We start from the raw sequence: 18,892 nt of genomic DNA, 5'->3' as shown, positions 1-18,892 counted from the left end.
CCTTTCTTCTGTATGCTGTAGTCTTCTATATATACTAGCTTCTCTGTACACCCTTGCATCTCTATAAACACTGTGTAAACTAGCCAGTCTTATGTATACACTCGCCGACTGTATACACCAGACTCTCTGAATACACTAAACCCTCTGTATACCACATCCTGTCTTCTGTATACACTAGACTGTAAAAAATAGCTAGAATACACCAGCCTGTCTTCTGTACCCACTAGACACTCTGTATACACTACCCAGTCTTCTGTATACACTGTCAGCTTTGATGTATACCCAAGCCTGTCTTCTGTATATGCACTGTCCTTTCTGTATACACTCGACTCTCTCTATACACTAATCTCTCTATATACACTAACATCTTTGTATATACTAGCCTCTCTTTAAACTAGCCTCTCTGTGTACCCCAGCCTCACTGTTTACTCTAGCATCTCTGTATACTCAAGCCTATCTGCATGCACGAGTCTGTATTCTGTATTCACTAGCCTTTCTTCTGTATGCTGTAGTCTTCTTTATATACCAGCTTCTCTGTACACCCTTGCATCTCTGTAAACACTGTGTAAACTAGCCAGTCTTATTTATACACTCGCCGACTGTATACACTAGACTCTCTGAATACCTAGCCTATGTTCTGAATACACTAGCCCGTCTTCTGTCTTCTGTATGCCCTCTCTGTATAAACTAGCATCTTTCTATACCCCAAACTGTCCTCTGTAAACACTTGTCTCTCTTTATAGCCTGTTTAGCCTTTCTTCTGTACACACTAGCTTCTCTGTATACACTAACCAGGCTTCTATATAAAATAGCTTCACTGTATGCACTAGCCTCTCTGTATAATCTAGCCTCTCTTTATACCCTAGATAGTGTTCTGCATACACTAGCCTCTCCGTAGAAGCCAGCCTTTATTCTGTATTCACTAGCCTTTCTTCTGTATGCTGTAGTCTTCTATATATACTAGCTTCTCTGTACACCCTTGCATCTCTATACACCAGACTCTCTGAATACACTAAACCCTCTGTATACCACAGCCTGTCTTCTGTATGCACTAGACTTTAAAAACTAGCTAGAATACACCAGCCTGTCTTCTGTATCCACTAGATTCTCTGTATACACTACCCAGGCTTCTGTATACACTGTCAGCTTGGATGTATACCCAAGCCTGTCTTCTGTATACACTAGTCTCTCTATATGCACTGTCCTATCTGTATACACTCGACTCTCTCTATACACTAACATCTTTGTATATACTAGCCTCTCTTTAAACTAGCCTTTCTGTGTACCCCAGCCTCACTGTTTACTCTAGCATCTCTGTATACTCAAGCCTATCTGCATACACGAGTCTGTATTCTGTATACACTAGCCTCTCTTTAAACTAGTCTCTGTATACCCCAGAATAACTGTATACTCTAGCCTCTCAGTATACACGAGCATTTCTGTACACATCACCCTATCTGTATTCACTAGCCTCTCTGTATACCCCAGCCTGCCTCTCTCTATACACTAGCTTTTCTTCTGAATATAATAGTCTCAGTCTCTCTCTTTAACCAAGCCTGTTTTCTCTATACATTAGCATGTGTCCTGTATACACTAGCCTGTCTTCTTTATTCTCTAGCCTACCTTCTGTATACCTTAGCCTCTCTGTATAAACTAGCCTTCCTTCTATATACACTGCCATTTATGAGGTAAACAAAGAGTCTAGTGTACATAAACGACAGGCTAGAGTATAAAGAGAGGATAGGGTATACAGAAGAAAGCCTAGTGTATACAGAACACAGGCTAGTACCCTGAGCCTGGGTGAGAGAGGATGAGGAGCATTAGGAGGGCTTGGTCTTTCACATCCGACCAAGCCATGATGTGGCTCAACACGTCCAGCTGCCGAAAATAAGGACAAGCGTGGGAGGCACACAACACCCACTGTAACAGTGCTAGGTTCCTGCATTACAGAAACAGAACACCAGCAATAAGGGGTATCTTCAGGTGTATGCACGGCGCTGTACTGCGCAGTTTTACAGCCCAGAGCGTCAGGGGGCTGTAAGTGGAGACACAGGAGCTGTGGGCAGTAAGCATCCCAAGGGATTGGATCCAGGCAAACCTAAGACAAACCTACTCAGCATCAGGTTGTGCAGTTTAAGCATATATATTTATTGTGAGACTTTAAGCACAACAGTGATTGCACTTTGTACTAGTACCTCTGCTTTGTAGCTTAGGACTATGTCTCCTTGTAAGAGGGTCTCAGGGGGAGATAACAAGGACACTGGTAAGTCACCGCCTAGGTCTAGGGGTTCTAAAAATGCCTGTAGGTTACCACCCCCCCCCTGCAAGACTGGAGTCAGCCTCACAGGATGAGTCAGTGCCCCTGTCAGGATTTGCAGCCTCTCCTGATATTTCAGCCCCGGTATACATCACTGAGGACTCCCTTAGGGCTACATTGGAAGGTTTTGAAGGGAGAATCATGAATTTTATTTCAGCTTCCCTGAAAGAAAGCAGTAAAAGGGGTAGATCCCCTCCCTCTGCTGAGATTCCTCTTTCAGATGACACTTCTGACAATGAGGAGAGATCCCTATCTTGGGACAGGTATCTTGAGCAGTCGGATGAATCAGAGGAAGAGGAGAGAGTCCCCTCCTCCCAGGCGCTCAGAAAACAGGTGCAGTATTATACTGAATTGGTGCGTACCACATTCAGAATGCCTGCTGCTGAGATCGCTACGTCCTCTGTTTCTTCCCTGGGAGTCAGGAAAATCCCACAACCTGCCTTTTCCTTTCCAATTAATCCCTTAATGGATAAATTGTTGTATGAGGATTGGGGACATCCCGATAAACTGTTTGCTCCTCCTAAAAGGTTTTCTATGCTTTATCCTCTGGAGGAAAGTTTCACCAAGAAATGGGGGGTCCCATCTGTCGATGCGGCTGTTTCTTGCGTGAATAGAAATCTGACCTGTCCTTTGGATAATGCTCAGGTATTTAAAGATCCAACTGATAAGAAGCTGGAAACATTATTAAAAGCCTCCTTTTGGGGGGGCGTGTCCTGACCATGGAGGAGTGAGGAAGTGCTTCACCTCAGCTCCGCTCCATCGCCGCACATATCAGCTGCCCTCAGCGGGGAAATCCGATCCACATCACCGGGCTCAATGTCCCAACGATCCCGGCAGTCTTCCCGACCGCCGCAGGGTAACAAGAAGCGGCAGGGACAGCTGGATCAGTTCTTCCCGGGCCCCCACAGACAGGGCCGCGATGGACCCAATATTGACCGGGAAACTTCAGAAAGCTGGGAAATCCTCACAGCCTGCTACAGCGACGCCTTCCCAGTCGACCGGACCGTCTCCCCTGGCTTCTCCGGTGCCCTCCCCAGGATCGGTAAGCGATTCGGCCCCCCCTGCATCCCCCGGGTCCCTGGATGGCCGCTCAGAGGTCTCAGACCTCATGGGAGATGACACAATACGCCGCCATATTATGTCTCTCCCCACCAGAGAGGACCTAGAAAAGTTCACTAGCAGAGTGGAGAAGGCTTTCACCGCTGATATTGCCCAGCTTAAAGCTGATACTACACATCTGGGTCACAGAGTGGAGGCCCTGGAGGAAAAACTAGAGGAGACTCTCCCCGCTATTGCTCTGCTGCAATCTAGGTGCCAAACACAAGACCATCAGCTTGAGGTACTGCTGGGGCAATTGGATGATGTTGAAAACCGCAGCAGGAGGGCCAATATCAGGATCAGGGGGCTCCCGGAGGCTACTGGACCCAGGGATATTGTCCCCACTCTGACTGATATCTTTAGGGACATATTGGGAGTCCCAGCCACTGCTCCTATTGAAATAGACCGAGCCCACAGAGCACTGCGCCCCCCGTCTCAAGACGCTGACAATCCCAGGGATATAATCTGTAAACTTCACAAATATACTATCAAGGACCGGATTATGAAAAAAGTGCGGGGTAAGCCCTTTTATGATTTTGATGGTGCTCGACTGACTTTCTATCAGGATCTCTCGCGGCGCACCCTCATGCGGCGGAGAGCCCTTCGCCCGCTGCTTTCTGTGCTCCAGGCTGCAGGACTGTCCTACCGCTGGGGCTTCCCCTTCTCTCTGCATGTGCTTAAGGATGGCAGGCAGGTGACCCTGCGCACAAAAGACGATCTTCCACATTTTCTATCCTCTCTGGGGCTGAATCCCGTGGACTTTCTGGATTGTAGAGGACCCCCGAGCGACTTGCTTGTCCCCCCCCTTCCTCACAGATGGTCTACAGTCACACGCAAGCATCGACGGAGGGACAGACATAGTTCAACCCGCAACTCTTCAGTGGTTCCTTCTACCACCCGAGACTGATACCGAGCCTGGGCTGTGTGATAGACGGCTGATTGCGGACTTTTTCTACTATGATTGCTGGTGTCTGGGCCTCCCCCCACGGGAATTGTAAATGGGATGTTTTGACCCTGTACCCCCCCCCCCCCCGGGTGTTCCAGGGACCTGGATGTGCCCTATGTGGCCGAAGACTGTGGCTGCCGTGGCCGCAAGAATTTTTGGTGACTTCTCTCCAGCCCTTGTTACTGTTTGACTATCAGATTAGGCCTACAGGGCGGAGAATGTTTACATTCCCAATGTTGGAAGGTGGTCTGCCACGGCGCCCCCTTTTTCTTCCCTTTGCGGGGCACCAGGGGTGGGGGGAGGTTTTTTTTTTAATGTGTTTTGGTTTCTGTTTTTATTTCCCCCTTTTCTTTTGCCATCGTAGCTACCTCCGTGACCCCCCCCCCTCCGCGGTCTGCAGTTTGCTGTGCGGCTACCGTGGTGGGGGGGCCTCTGCCAGGGATCGGCCAGACTCCACGTCCCCGAATGCAATCAGCCCACACTGGGCTTCACCCCTTTTTTCCTCCTCTTTTATTTTTTACTTTTGTTGCTTTTTTGGATCGGTTTTTCTCCCGAATTGAGGCTATTCTGCTCTCAGATGTGGTGGGCGGGGCGGCGACCTTCCTTTTCCCCCTTGTTTTGGTTTACGTTCCCCACATAGGCCATCCATCCATGGGTTTAGTTCCCTGTTGGGACTTTAGGAGGGAGCTAGGAGCCCCCCCGGATAGTGGGGTGGGTCCCATCTCCCCCCAAACTGCTGCATTGTCTAATTTTGATGTAGCTGTTTTGTTTTTATGTTGTTGGTATTTTTGTACTATTTTTTTGTGTTTTTTATCTCCCTATCTCTGCCCTTTTCTTCTCCCTCTTTTTTCACTCCCCCCTTTTCCTAGGAGCCTGCTGTTGCTGCGGTCCTTACACCAGGCGGGTTGGGACGCTTGCCCAGTCCTCCACCCTCCAACTGTCCCATGTCTACACTCCAGGTAATTTCCTACAATTTACGGGGTCTCTGCTCTCCGGGGAAGAGGAACAAATTGTGGTGGGAACTTAAAAAGTTGAAGGCCCAAGTGGTCTTCCTGCAGGAAACACATTTCACCAGCCATTCCCTACCCAGGTTGCCCACCCATATGTTTAATCAGTGGTTTCACAGTACATCTCCTAAGGCCAAGTCCAGAGGGACTGCCATAGCGTTCCATAAGACGTGCCCTTTTCAGCCAGTGGATAGCAAAATTGACCCTCAGGGCCGATTTGTTTTCCTAAAGGGCACCTTCCTGGACGCTACCCTTGACCTATTGACAGACTTTAAAGCCGGGTATTTAATTTTAGGCGGGGACTTTAATGTCTGCCCGGACCATCTGCTCGACACTTCGAGCACCCGACCCTCACACTCCCATGCCTTTTTCAAACACTTTCGCAAATCACTGCAGGCACACCTTTTACTTGATATCTGGAGGATTTTGCATCCCTCGGGACGAGACTTTAGCTATTACTCGTCCGTCCATGACGTATACACGTGCATAGACCATGTCTATGTTGACCGTCCCACGCTTGAGCTTCTGTAGACGGCATCCATTGGCAGCATCACCCTTTCGGACCATGCACCGGTTGGCGTGACCATTCAATTACCATCTGGTCCCCACAGGGCCTGGACGTGGAGACTGAACGAAAATCTCTTGGATGACTCTGCTGCGGTTGCCAAGGTGTCGGAGACCATCTCCCACTATTTTAGGGAAAACGCCTCGGATGAGATAAGTGCGGGTGTGCTTTGGGAGGGGCACAAAGCCGTGATTAGAGGGGAACTGATATCATTGGGTTCCCAAATCAAGAAAGCACATCAAGAGGATTTCAACAGGGTTCTGGCCGCCTTACAGGCGGCAGAACTCTCCCATAAGCAGGGGGGGAGCCCAGAGGCTAAGCAGAAGCTTTTTGAATTGCGTGACCTGTTTTTACGTTTATTAGATCGCCACACGTGTAGGCAGGCCAGGCATCTTTCACACAGGTACTATGAACATGGAAACAAATGCGGCCGTATGCTGGCCAGGGCCCTTCGCAAGAAACATGCTCAAGCTTATGTACAGAAGCTCCGTTCCCCCTCGGGTGCCGTTTTGGGTCCAATCCAACAAGATTGCCTCGGGGTTCCAGGAATTTTACGCCCAACTTTATAACCTTTCCCCAGCCTCGCCCGCACACGCTCAGCCTCCCAAGTCTGCTGCCATTCAAGAATTTTTAGCGTCGGCGAGAGTCCCTACACTTACGGCGGAACAATGCGTCGACTTGGAGCGGCCGATTTCGCCGGAGGAAATTGCGCTAACGGTGAAATCCATGCCCAAGGGCAAGAGCCTGGGATCGGATGGTTTTTCGGGTTCCTACTATAAGATCTTCCTGCCCCTCTTAACGCCACATATGTGCACCTACTTTAATTCCATCGCGGAGGGGAAGCCTATCCCAACCGAAGCACTGTTGGCACACATTACGGTGCTGCCAAAAGAGGGCAAAGATCCTACCGTCCCCCAGAGCTATCGACCGATTTCCCTTCTTAACGTCGATATTAAGATTCTAGCAAAAGTCCTGGCAAACAGACTTTGGAGTCTTATGCCCCAAATTATTCACTCAGACCAAGGAGGGTTTATTCGTGGCAGGGAGGCGAGAGATAACTCCATCAGGGCAATCCAACTCATTCATTGGGCACGTAACAGTCCTGATCCTAAACCTTGTATCGTCCTTTCGATGGACGCCGAAAAGGCGTTTGACCGCGTCGACTGGGGGTACTTATGGGCGGTACTGGAGGCTCAGGGGTTGGGGACGCATATGATGTCCTCGATTATGGCCTTGTACTCCACTCCGTGTGCACAGGTGAAGGTGAATGGGGTGCTTTCCTCCCGGTTCCCGATTCGAAACGGCACGAGACAGGGGTGTCCACTGTCTCCTCTCCTTTTTGCCTTGGTACTGGAACCACTGCTCTGCAGGGTGAGGGTGAACGCAGACATTAGAGGCCTGAAGGTTGGGATGACGGAGCACAAACTGTCGGCGTATGCGGACGATGTGCTCCTTTATCTCTCTGAACCCCTGATCTCGTTGCCGGTTCTGTTGAAGGAGCTGAGGACTTTTGGTGAGTTATCCAATTTCAAGATAAACCTTTCCAAATCGGAGATTTTGCCTATTCACCTCGCCCCGCCTCAAGCGGACCACCTGCAATTAGCATTCCCCTTTACCTGGGCCACGTCTTCTATTAAATACCTGGGCATCCAGTTGACCAACTGCTTTGATGCCTTATATGCCGCTAATTTCCCCCCCTTATTACATGCGATCAAGGCGGATTTGTTGCAGTGGACCAAAACCGCTTTTACGTGGTTCGGCCGCATTAATATTATTAAAATGAATATCCTGCCCCGAGTATTATTCTTTTTACAAATGATACCTATCTCCCTCCCTAAACTGTTTTTTACCCAATTGAATAGCATTCTGTCGACATTTGTGTGGAACACAAAGAAACCTCGAATAGCCATGGCCTTGCTGAAACGCTCGAAGCTGACGGGGGGTCTGGGGGTTCCGGATATCCAGAGGTACCACAGGGCTATTGTTCTACAGAGGATACTTAATTGGAAATTTCATACTAAGTCAAAAGTGTGGGTCTCTCTGTAAAAATGGCAAGCTGGGAGAGATTTGGCTTATGCGCCCTGGTTGTCCCCGGAATATAGGGGGTTATCGGTGGATGTCTCCCCGCTCACTGTACAGTCTCTTTTGATTTGGGACAAACTGAACAAGACGCTGGGCCTATCCCCCCCTGTTTCTCCGCTTGCCCTGCTGGGAGGGTTCTTATGGTTCCCGCCAGGGGAGCGGAGGGCCTTTTTTGTCCCCTGGGCAGCTGACGGGAATGCCAGTTGTGGACAGTTTCTCAGCGGTGGCCAAATGGTCAGCTATGAATCCCTGCAGACCGGGCATGCGCAGACAGCTATGAATTTTTGGCGATACAGGCAATTGCACCACTTTTTTGAAGCCCATGGCCACTTAATCAGGGACGAAGCGCACCTTACACCATTTGAGCGTTTTTTTGTAGCAGATGAACCCACTCCCCACCTGATCTCCGAATTATATCACTTGCTGGGCTGTGTTACCGAGGTCGCTAGACCGACATACATACGGGTCTGGGAGAGGGAGCTACAACCGCGGCCCAACTGTCCCACCTCTACAAACTCACGTACGCTAGCTCCATGGAGTCCAAAACCCAAGAAACTAATTTTAAAGTACTGTCTCGCTGGTACAGAGTGCCGGCAGACTTAGCACGTATCTACCCTTCGGTATCGGACCGGTGCTGGAGGGAATGTGGCCAATTGGGCACCCTCCTTCATATTTGGTGGGATTGCCCACGAATCAAGCCATTCTGGGAGGACATCCGATCCCGCATAGAGGCAGTTTTGCATCTTGATGTGCCACTTTCTCCGGCCAACTATCTTTTGCACATTCCTCCGATCCCGATTGGTAGATACAAAAAAAGCCCTCTGCCGCATCTGTTGAACGCGGCCAGACGTCTTATACCGATTTACTGGAAACAAACTAGGACTCCCACAGTGGAGGACTGGGTCAAAAAAGTGAATGACATCAGAGAAGCGGAATATTGGGTGGCAACCTGTAGGGGTACACGGGCTAAGTGTGACAGCATATGGCAATCATGGACAGTCTACATGTCCGAAACTATATACGCTACCTCCAGTCTGGACTTGGCTCTACTGGAGCTAGCGGAACCCTCTTTGAGATCCCGCACACACAATGATGTTCCCACCTAGTGGCTGTTTTTCACCTTCTTGCCCCATGGACGGAGAGACGACTTTGCTGCTGAGACTCGCCTGGTGCTGGACCGCTGCACTTCGCAGGGATGTCAAGTAGGCTCCACCCTCCTCCCTTACCCTATCCCCCAATCCCCTCTCTACCCCTTCTTGCCTCTCTCTCACCCTTCCTACTGTTCTTTTTTACCTTCTTTCTCTGTATTCCACACTATAAGATGTTGCCTTTTATTGACCTACGTGGTATTGAGCTGTGGTGGTGCGTTAGGCTTCCTGTGGGCTGGCTGGCCCTGCGGCCACTTTGTTTGGCTGACGAGGGGAATCCCTCTGTCCGGAGGGGTCCATGCTGGGACGTCCCTCCTGGGCGGGGGGGTTGCTGTGGGCCTGTCCTACCCCCGGGGGACGCTCGGGAGAGGTTGCTGGAGGTGATTGTGCCCCCCTCTCCTGGGCGGCCCCTGGGGGTGGTCCCATGCCTCCCCGGCTTTTTGTATGACGGGAGGTGGGGGACTGGGCTCCGGCCCGTCCTCTCCTTTCTGCTCAGAGGCACCTTGGAGCGGGGCCCTAGCCCACGGAGGCCGGACTTGATGTGTATGAGCTAGAAGACACTCCAGACGTTCATCTCCACCCGTTTGCCTAATAAGTTCTATATAATAAGAACAGATGTGACATCCTCTGAGAGGAGAGCCACAATTGACCACAGGCAGTATTCCTGTGGCAGAAGAAATCCTGAGGGAGAAAGCCTGCCAAGCAGAGCCCGAAAGCTTCCTTGTGAAGGAGCGCCCCCGCTCGGCCAAGTGGGGGGAAGGCTCTTGCAGTTTGCAGAAGCCTGGTGGGAAGAGATCCGGGATGAGTGGGTGGTCTCTTCGGTATCTCTGGGCTACAAGCTGGAGTTTCAGGAGATTCCACCTTCTCGCTTTCTAAGGTCAAGGATCCCCAGGGACCCAGTAAAGCAAAAACCGCTATTTCTGGCCTTAGATCACTTACTATCCCAGGGGGTGATAGTAGAAGTGGACCCAAAAGAACAGGGTTCAGGGTTTTACTCGAATCTCTTCACCGTTCCAAAGCCAAATGGAAGTGTCAGACCTATCCTAGATCTGAAGGATCTGAACCGGTTTTTACGCATCCGGTCCTTCTGAATACAGTCAATTCGCACTGTGGTCTCCTCCCTGCAAGGGGGAGAGTTTATGGCATCAATAGACATCAAGGATGCATATCTCCATGTGCCAATTTTTCCCGCACACCAAAAGAATCTAAGGTTTGCGGTAGAGCGGCGCCATTTTCAATTTGTGGCCTTGCCGTTCGGGCTAGCTACGGCCCCTCGAGTCTTCACAAAGATTCTGGACCCTCTCTTGGCAAACCTAAGAGCTCAGGGTATAGCCGTCATGGCTTATCTAGACGATTTGCTTCTCATAGAGAAAACAGTAGCGCTCCTGAACCACAGTGTTACCAGAACGCTAGAACAGCTGGAACGCCTAGGTTGGATTATAAACCTAGAAAAGTCGTCCCTACAGCCTGCTACCAGGTTGGAATACCTGGGTATGGTTATCGACACTGCTCAGGGCAAGGTGTTTCTACCAAGGCCAAAAGCCTTGGCCATTGGTGATCTGGTGCGTCTAATTCTGGGCAGAAGATCTTCCCCCATTCGGTTGTGCATGAGACTCTTTGGGAAAATGGTCGCCTCCTTCGAGGCCGTTCCATTCGCCCAGTTCCACTCAAGGCCTCTGCAAAGATTCATCCTTGCGGCTTGGAACAGGAAGCCCCAGTCCTTGGATCTTCCTATGCGTCTATCCCCAGGGACACGCAAGAGTCTCGTCTAACGAGTCTAAGAGTCTCGTTACAAACCGAGAATTTGCTGAAAGGCAAAACTTTTCTTCCTCTTCCATGGAAGATTATTATGACAAATGGCAGCCTGACAGGCTGGGGAGCAGTGTTGGAGGAGACGTGCTCGCAGTGGAAATGGTCTGCGATCGAGAAGCTATTGCCCATAAATGTCTTGGAGATCCGGGCAGTTTATATGGCTCTCATAAACTGGTCTTTCAGACCTGTTCGGGTTCAGGCCGACAATGCCACAGCAGTGGCCTATATCAATCACCAGGGCGGTACCAGAAGTCTGGTTGCGCAAAAAGAGGTGAATCGTATACTTGTCTGGGCAGAAAGGCATGTTCCATGCCTTTCTGCAGTCTTCATTCCAGGAGTGGAAAATTGGCAGACAGATTTTCTGCGCCGCCAGCAGTTGTGCCTAGGAGGATGGGCTCTGCACCCCGACGTGTTTTGGAACATATGTCGCAGGTGGGGTACTCCAGACGTAGATCTGTTTGCGTCCAGGTTCAACAGAAAACTGGACAAATTCGTGTCAAGGACAAGAGATACACTCGCTCAGGGGTCGGATGCTCTGACAGTTCCCTGGGATCAGTACAATTTGATTTATGTCTTCCCCCCGTGCCCGCTTCTGTCGCGGTTCCTGGGAAGAGTCTAGAGGGAAACAAAGTCGCTTCTTTTGGTAGCCCCGGCTTGGCCCAGGCGACCGTGGTACGCAGAGATCATGAAGTTGGCAGTAGGCAGGCCGTGGATCCTCCCTCTCCGGCCAGATCTGCTCTCACAGGGTCCAATTTACCATGCTGCTTTACACAGTCTGAATTTGACGGTTTGGCTGCTGAGACCCACATTCTGAGAGACCGTGGGCTTTCGGGGCCAGTCCTTTCTACTCTGGTCAATGCCAGAAAGCCGGCCTCCAGGCTTATTTACTACAAAATCTGGAGGGCATATGTTTCCTGTTGTGAACTCAGGGAATGTCATCCTAGAAAGTATGTCATTAGCAGGATCTTGGCCTTCCTCCAGTCAGGCCTAGAAATGAATTTGGCCATAAGCACTATCAAGGTGCATATTTCGGCCTTGTCAGTGTTTTTTCAGAAACCACTTGCATCACATTCCCTGGTGCGGGCTTTCATCCAGGGGGCTATGCGGATAAGGCCGCCAGTCAAACCTCCGGTATGCCCATGGGATCTGAATTTGGTTCTCTCAGCTTTGCAGGGGCAACCTTTTGAACCTTTGCATCAGGCTTCGTTAGTTCTTTTGACTAAAAAATTGGTTTTCTTGGTAGCCATATCCACGGCTAGAAGAGTGTCAGAACTAGCAGCTCTCTCCAGTAAAGAACCGTATCTAATTATTCATAAGGACCTGGTGGTAATGCGTCCCAACAGGTCCTTTCTGCCTAAGGTGGTTTCAGGATTCCATTTGAATCAAGATGTAAGCCTACCATCCTTTTTTCTGGACCCACAGTCTGCAGAAGAAGAATCTTTGCACACTTTGGATGTGGTAAGGGCAATCAGTATCTATCTTCAGGCAACTGCACAGATAAGGAAAACTGATTGCTTATTTATTTTGCCGGAAGGCCCTAGGAAGGGTCAGGTGGCATCAAAATCCACTCTCTCATGGTGGATTAGACAGATTATTTCTCAGGCCTATAGTGTTAAAGGGAAGATCCCTCCTTTTCAAGTGAAAGCGCACTCAACTAGGGCTGTAAGTGCTTCTTGGGCAGTGCATCACCAGGCCTCCCTGGCTCAGATCTGTAAGGCTGCAACTTGGTCATCAGTCCACATATTCACCAGATTCTATCAGGTGGATGTCAGAGGGCAAGAGGATATCGCCTTTGGGCGCAGTGTACTGCAGGCTGCAGTTTAGGTCCTCCGGTCCTTGGCGGTCTATATATTATGATCTGTGTCTCCCTCCCCTCAATCTGAGCATTGCTTTGGGACATCCCACTATGTAATGAAGCTCCTGTGTCCCCTGATGTATGATCAAGAAAATAGGATTTTTATACACAGCTTACCTGTAAAATCCTTTTCTTGAGAGTACATCACGGGACACAGGGCTCCCACCCCTCTTGGGTTTTACGTGGTTTCCTATTGCTTTGCTACAAAACTGAGGTGCCTCCCATATGGGAGGGGTTATATAGGGGAGGAATTCTCCTTAATTGGGGGTTAACCAGTGTCCAATCACCAGAGGTGCCTATATAACCCACTATGTAATGAAGCTCCTGTGTCCCGTGATGTACTCTCAAGAAAAGGATTTTACAGGTAAGCTGTATATAAAAATTCTATTTTTTATGTTGTTGGCGTTGACCTGTTTTTTTTCACTTGTTTCCCAAGATGACCATCTTGGCGTTTGTCAAGAGGGTGAGAGTGCCCAAAGAAAGTGCCTACGGCCAAATCACCCTGAAAGTGCCCGATCTTGTCTGATCTCGGAGGTTAAGCATTGTCGGGCCTGATTAGTAACTGGATGGGAGACCGACTGGGAATACCAGGTGCCATAGGCTTCTTTTTATGCTGTTGGCGTTGACATTTATTTTTTTTTCCGCTTGTTTCCCAAGGTGACCATCTTGGCATTTGTCAAGAGGGCTGAGAGAGCCCGAAGAAATCTCCTACGGCCACATCACCCTGAAAGCGCCCGATCTCATCTGATCTCGGAGGCTAAGCAGGGTCCGGTCTGGATAGTACCTAATTACAGGTGCCGTAGGAATCTTTTTATATTGTTGGCTTTGACCTGTTTTTTTTTCGCTTGTTTCCCAAGGTGACCATTTTAGCATCTGTCAAGAGTTTTGAGTATGTCCCGAAGCGTTCGACTAAGGCCACATCACCCTGAAAGCGCCCGATCTCAGAGGCTAAGCAGGGTCAGGGTCAGGGTCAGATGGGAGACCGCCAGGGTCTATGTTGTTGGCGTTGACCTGTTTTTTTTTCACTTTTTTCCCAAGATGACCATCTTGGCATTTGTCAAGAGGGTTGAGAGTGTCTGAATAGAACACCTATGGCCACATCACCCTGAAAGCGCACAATCTCATCTGATCTCAGAGGCCTAGCAGTGTACGGCCTGGTTAATACCTGTATGGGAGACCATCTGTGAATACCAGGTGCCGTAGGCTTCTTTTTATGTTGTTGGTGTTGACCTGTTTATTTTCGCTTGTTTCCCAAGGTGACCATCTTGGCTTTTAAAAAGAGGGTCGAGAGTGCCTAAAGAGATCACCTACGGCCCCATCACCCTGAAAACACCCGATCTTGTCTGATCTCGGAGGCTAAGCCATTGTTGGGCCTGGTTAATACCAGGATAGGAGAACGTCTGGGAATAACAGGTGCCGTAGGCTTCTTTTTATGTTATTGACCTTGACCTGTTTTTTTTTTTTCACTTGTTTCCCAAGGTGACCATCTTGGCATTTGTCAAGAGGGTTGAGAGTGCCCGAAGAGATCACCTACGGCCCCATCACCCTGAAAGCGTCCAATCTCGTCTGATCTCGGAGGCTAAACAGTGTCAGGCCTGGTTAGCCATAGGCTTCTTTTTATGTTGTTGGCTTTGACCTGTTTTTTTCGCTTGTTTCTGAAGGCGACCATCTTGGCGTTTGTCAAGAGGGTTGGGCGTGTCTTGAAGAGAATGCTTACGGCCACATCACCCTGAAAGCACCCGATCTCGTCTGATTTCAGAGGCTAAGCAGTGTCAGGCCTGGTTAGTACCTGGATGGGAGACTGCCTGGGAAGACCAGGTGCCATAGAAGGATCTGGCCTGGTTAGTGTCTTGATTGGGAGATCGCCTGGGAATACCGGATGCCGTAGACTTCTTTTTATGTTGTTGGCTTTGACCTGTTTTTTTTAGCTTTTTTCCCAAGGTGAGCATCTTGGCCTTTGTCAAGAGGCTTCAGAGTGCCCAAAGAGAGTGCCTACGGCCAAATCACCCTGAGAGAGCCCAATCTCATCTGATCTTGGAGGCTAAGCAGCGATGGGCCTGGTTAGTACCTGGACGGGAGACAGCCTGGGAATACCAGGTGCCGTAGGCTTCTCATTATGTTGTCGGCGTTGACCTGTGTTTTTTCCCTTTTTTCCCAAGGTGACCATCTTGCCATTTGTCAAGAGGGTTGAGAGTGCACAAAGAAATTGCCTACGGCCACAACGCCCTTAAAGCACCCAATCTCATCTGGTCTCAGAGGCTAAGCAGGGTTGGGCCTGGTTTGTACCTGGATGGGAGACCGCCTGGGTTTTCCAGATGCCGCAGGCTTCTTTTTATGTTGTTGGTGTTGACCTGTTTTTTTTCGCTTGTTTCCCAAAGTGATCATCTTGGCATTTGTCAAGAGGGTAGAGAGTGCTTAAAGAGATCGCTTACAGCAGCATCACCCTGAAAGCACCCTATCTCTTCTGATCTCGGAGGCTAAGAAGGGTTGGGCCTAGTTAGTACTTGAATGGGAGACGGCCTTGGAATACCAGGTGCCGTATTCTTCTTTTCATGTTGTTGGCGTTGACCTGTTTTTTTTCGCTTGTTTCCCAGGGTGACTATCTTGGCATTTTTCAAGAGGGATGAGAGTGCCCAAAGAGATTGCCTATGGGCACATCACCCTGAAAGCACCCAATCTCCTCTGATCTCAGAGGCTAGAAAGGGTCGTGCCTTGTTAATACCTGGATGGGAGACCGCCTGGGAATACTAGGTGCTGTAGGCTTCTTTTTATGTTGTTGGCGTTGACTTGATTTTTTGTTTGCTTCCCAAGGTGACCATCTTGGCGTTTGTCAAGAGGGTTGAGCGTGCCTGAAAAAAATCTACTATGGCTGCATCACCCTGAAGGAGCCCAATCTCATTTGATCTCAGAGGCTAAGCAGGGTTGGGACCTGGTTAGTACCTGGATGGGAGACCGCCTGGGATTTCTCAATGCCATAGGCTTTTTTTTTAAGTTGTTGCTTGATTCCCAAGGTGACCATCTTGGCGTTTGTCAAGAGGGTTGAAAGTGCCTGAAGGGATTGCCTACGGGCACATCACCCTGAAAGCACCCGATCTCATTTGATGTTGGAGGCTAAGAAGAGTCAGGCCTTGTTAGTACGCGGATGGGAGACCGCCTGGGAATACCAGGTGTCGTAGGCTTCTTTTTATGTTGTTGGCGTTGACCTGTTTTTTTTAGCTTGTTTCCCAAGGTCACCATCTTGGTGTTTGTCAAGAGGGTTGAGAGTGCCTGAAGAGATTGCCTATGGCCACATCACTCTGAAAGCACCCAATCTTGTCTGATCTTGGAGGCTAAGAATAGTCAGGCCTGGTTAGTACCTGGATGGGAGACCACCTGGGAATACCAGTTATTGTAGGCTTCTTTTTATGTTGTTGGCGTTGATTCGTTTGTTTTTTTCCGCTTGTTTCCCAAGGTGACCATCTTGGCATTTGTCAAGAGGGTTGAGAGTGCCCAAAGAGATCGCTTACAGCAGCATCACCCTGAAAAAGCCCTAGCTCTTCTTATCTCTGAGGCTAAGAAGGGTAGGGCCTAGTTAGTACCTGGATGGGAGATGGTGTTGGAATACCAGGTGCCGTATTCTTCTTTTTATGTTGTTGACATTGACCTGTCTTTTTTCGCTTGTATCTCAAGGTGACTATCTTGGCATTTGTCAAGAGGGTTGAGAGTGCCCAAAGAGATTGCATATGGGCACATAACCCTGAAAGCGCCCGATCTCCTCTGATCTCAGAGGCTAAACAGGGTTGGGCCTTGCTAGTACCTGGATTGGAGACAACCTGGGAATACTAGGTGCTGTAGGCTTCTTTTTATGTTGTTGGCGTTGACTTGTTTTTGTTTTGTTTGTTTACCAAGGTGACCATCTTGGTGTTTGTCAAGAGGGTTGAGAGTCCCCTACTGCCGTCTGTGATAGAGACGGACCAGACTGGTTTTATGGCTAATAGAGCCACTGACATCAACTTACGACGCCTGTTTACTAACATCCATGCTCAGCACCTTACTGAGGGTTCCAGGGTGGTGGCCTCCCTAGACATAGAGAAGGCCTTCGACACTGTAGAGTGGCCTTTTCTGTGGGAGGTCCTCCGCAGAATGGGGTTCCCCTTGGTATTTATTAAGTGGCTTCAGACGCTCTATAGACACCCCACGTCGGCCATTAAGTTGGGGGGGAGTCTTTCGCGGTCCTTCCCTTTGTCCAGGGGCACGAGACAGGGCTGCCCTCTTTCTCCGGCCCTATTCGCCATTGCAATGGAGCCCCTGGCGGAGGCCTTACGTACCTCCCTGCATGTCAGGGGCCTGCGTGTTGGCTGGCTGGAGGAGAGGGTCGCCCTGTATGCGGACGACCTCCTTCTCTTCCTTAATGATGCGGACTCCTCACTCAGAGGGGCATTACAAATTCTTGACTCATTCTCCACGATCACGGGCCTTAGGGTTAACTGGTCGAAGTCGCTTCTGTTCCCCATAGACCCAGCGGCTCGCGACACTGCCCCCCCTGATTTACCCCTACAGTGGGTGGAGACCTTCAGGTACCTTGGGGTTGTGGTCTCGAGGCAGGCTTCGGACTTCGTACCCCTAAATCTATCCCCAGTGGTTCATGAGACACGGCTGCGTCTGAAGGCATGGGAGTCACTACCCCTATCATTGCTAGGGCGGATAAACCTGATAAAAATGAAAATCCTACCGAAATTTATCTACCTACTTCGCCAATCTCCACATTGGATTCCCAAATCCTTTTTCTCCCGTCTGCATAGTCTGTTTGCCTCCTTCATCTGGGGAAACCAGTCCCCCAGGTATGGATGGTCAACAATTACGCGTCCGTCCTCCCAGGGAGGACTGGCGTGCCCTGACCTGTACAAATATTTTCTAGCCACCCAGCTGGTTACAGCAGCTTGGTGGCTCACTCCTGATAAGACAAACCCTGCCACCTTGGTTGAAGCGGCGGTGTTGGGGTCGCTGGAGGCGTTGAAATTTTTACTCTATCGTGGCCCGAAGGCCCCGTACCCACTGACCCCCTCCATGCGCACCACGTTACGTGCATGGGGGGTAGGACTTAAAATTGAAAAATACCCTACCAATGCACTTTCTCCAGCTGCCCCCTTGTGGCGTAACCCCACCCTGGAGCAGTTTTACAAACTGCCTGAACCCCATGCTTGGACTAAATTCAATATTAGAACAGTAGACCAGGTGATTTCTGACCAATCGCTGGCTCCACTCCCCAAGTTGATTTCTGAATTCAACGTCCCACAGAGTTATTTTTTTAGGTATCTACAACTCTCCCATGCCTTCAGGTGCCAGTTCTCCAGCTCTCCCCCCCAGGTTGTCCAATCCGCATTGGAGGGCCTCCTCAAGTCCAGCTGTGACACTAAGCCCACCTCAACACTTTACTCCCATTTGATAATGACCTCCCTCCCTACTTTGGGGAAACTTAGAGATAAGTGGATGCGAGACATTCCCACCTTTGATAACGATGATTGGGATGACATGTGGGACTTCCCCTTCAGATCCCTGGTCTCCCTGAGAGATCGGCTGATACAGTTTAAGATGGCCCACCGAGCATATTTCACCCCCTACAGACTGCACAAAATGAACCCCGCCTCCCCGCCGGGATGTTGGCGTTGTGGGACAATACCGGGGGACTTCATTCATATTTTTTGGACCTGCCCAGCCATTGTTGACTATTGGAAGGAGATACTAGGGGTCATTACACAGGTCACCTCCATATCGCTCCCACTCTCTATAGAAACTTGCATACTGGGCCTGCTAGATCAGCTAATTCCCACTGTGGCGCGGCGCACCCTAGCTGGGCTACTTCTCTTCTATGCCCGCAAGGCCATTGCGCTCAGCTGGCGTAAGCCCACTCCTCCCCCTCTCTCCCTGTGGAAAAAATTGGTGAACGACAGCCTGCCTCTCTACAAGGACTGCTATGTTAATAGGGGTTGCCCGCAAAAATATGACAAGGTCTGGTCCAGCTGGCTGGCGGATGCCTCCACGGCCTCAGACCCATAGCCTACTTAACGCATTTTCGTTTGTTA

General features: G+C 49.9%; 7 pseudogenes; all 7 read left to right on the top strand.

Moving 5' to 3' along the window:
* Nucleotides 1-13,314: 13,314 nt before the first annotated feature.
* On the top strand, nucleotides 13,315-13,433 carry LOC144000121 (5S ribosomal RNA; annotated as a pseudogene).
* A 1,108-nt stretch (nucleotides 13,434-14,541) lies between these two features.
* On the top strand, nucleotides 14,542-14,660 carry LOC143999047 (5S ribosomal RNA; annotated as a pseudogene).
* Nucleotides 14,661-14,820: 160 nt separating this feature from the next.
* On the top strand, nucleotides 14,821-14,939 carry LOC144000024 (5S ribosomal RNA; annotated as a pseudogene).
* Nucleotides 14,940-15,038: 99 nt separating this feature from the next.
* Nucleotides 15,039-15,157, top strand: LOC143999465 (5S ribosomal RNA; annotated as a pseudogene).
* Nucleotides 15,158-15,890: 733 nt separating this feature from the next.
* Nucleotides 15,891-16,009, top strand: LOC143999524 (5S ribosomal RNA; annotated as a pseudogene).
* Nucleotides 16,010-16,108: 99 nt separating this feature from the next.
* Nucleotides 16,109-16,227, top strand: LOC143998866 (5S ribosomal RNA; annotated as a pseudogene).
* Nucleotides 16,228-16,548: 321 nt separating this feature from the next.
* Nucleotides 16,549-16,667, top strand: LOC143998995 (5S ribosomal RNA; annotated as a pseudogene).
* The last annotated feature ends 2,225 nt before the right edge of the window (nucleotides 16,668-18,892 follow it).

The sequence above is a fragment of the Lithobates pipiens genome, unplaced genomic scaffold (genome assembly GCF_037356315.1).
Source record: "Lithobates pipiens isolate NorthernLeopardFrog02 unplaced genomic scaffold, aLitPip1_a1.2 Scaffold_19, whole genome shotgun sequence".
Lineage (NCBI taxonomy): Eukaryota > Metazoa > Chordata > Amphibia > Anura > Ranidae > Lithobates > Lithobates pipiens.
This window is presented reverse-complemented; position numbering and strand designations above follow the sequence as displayed.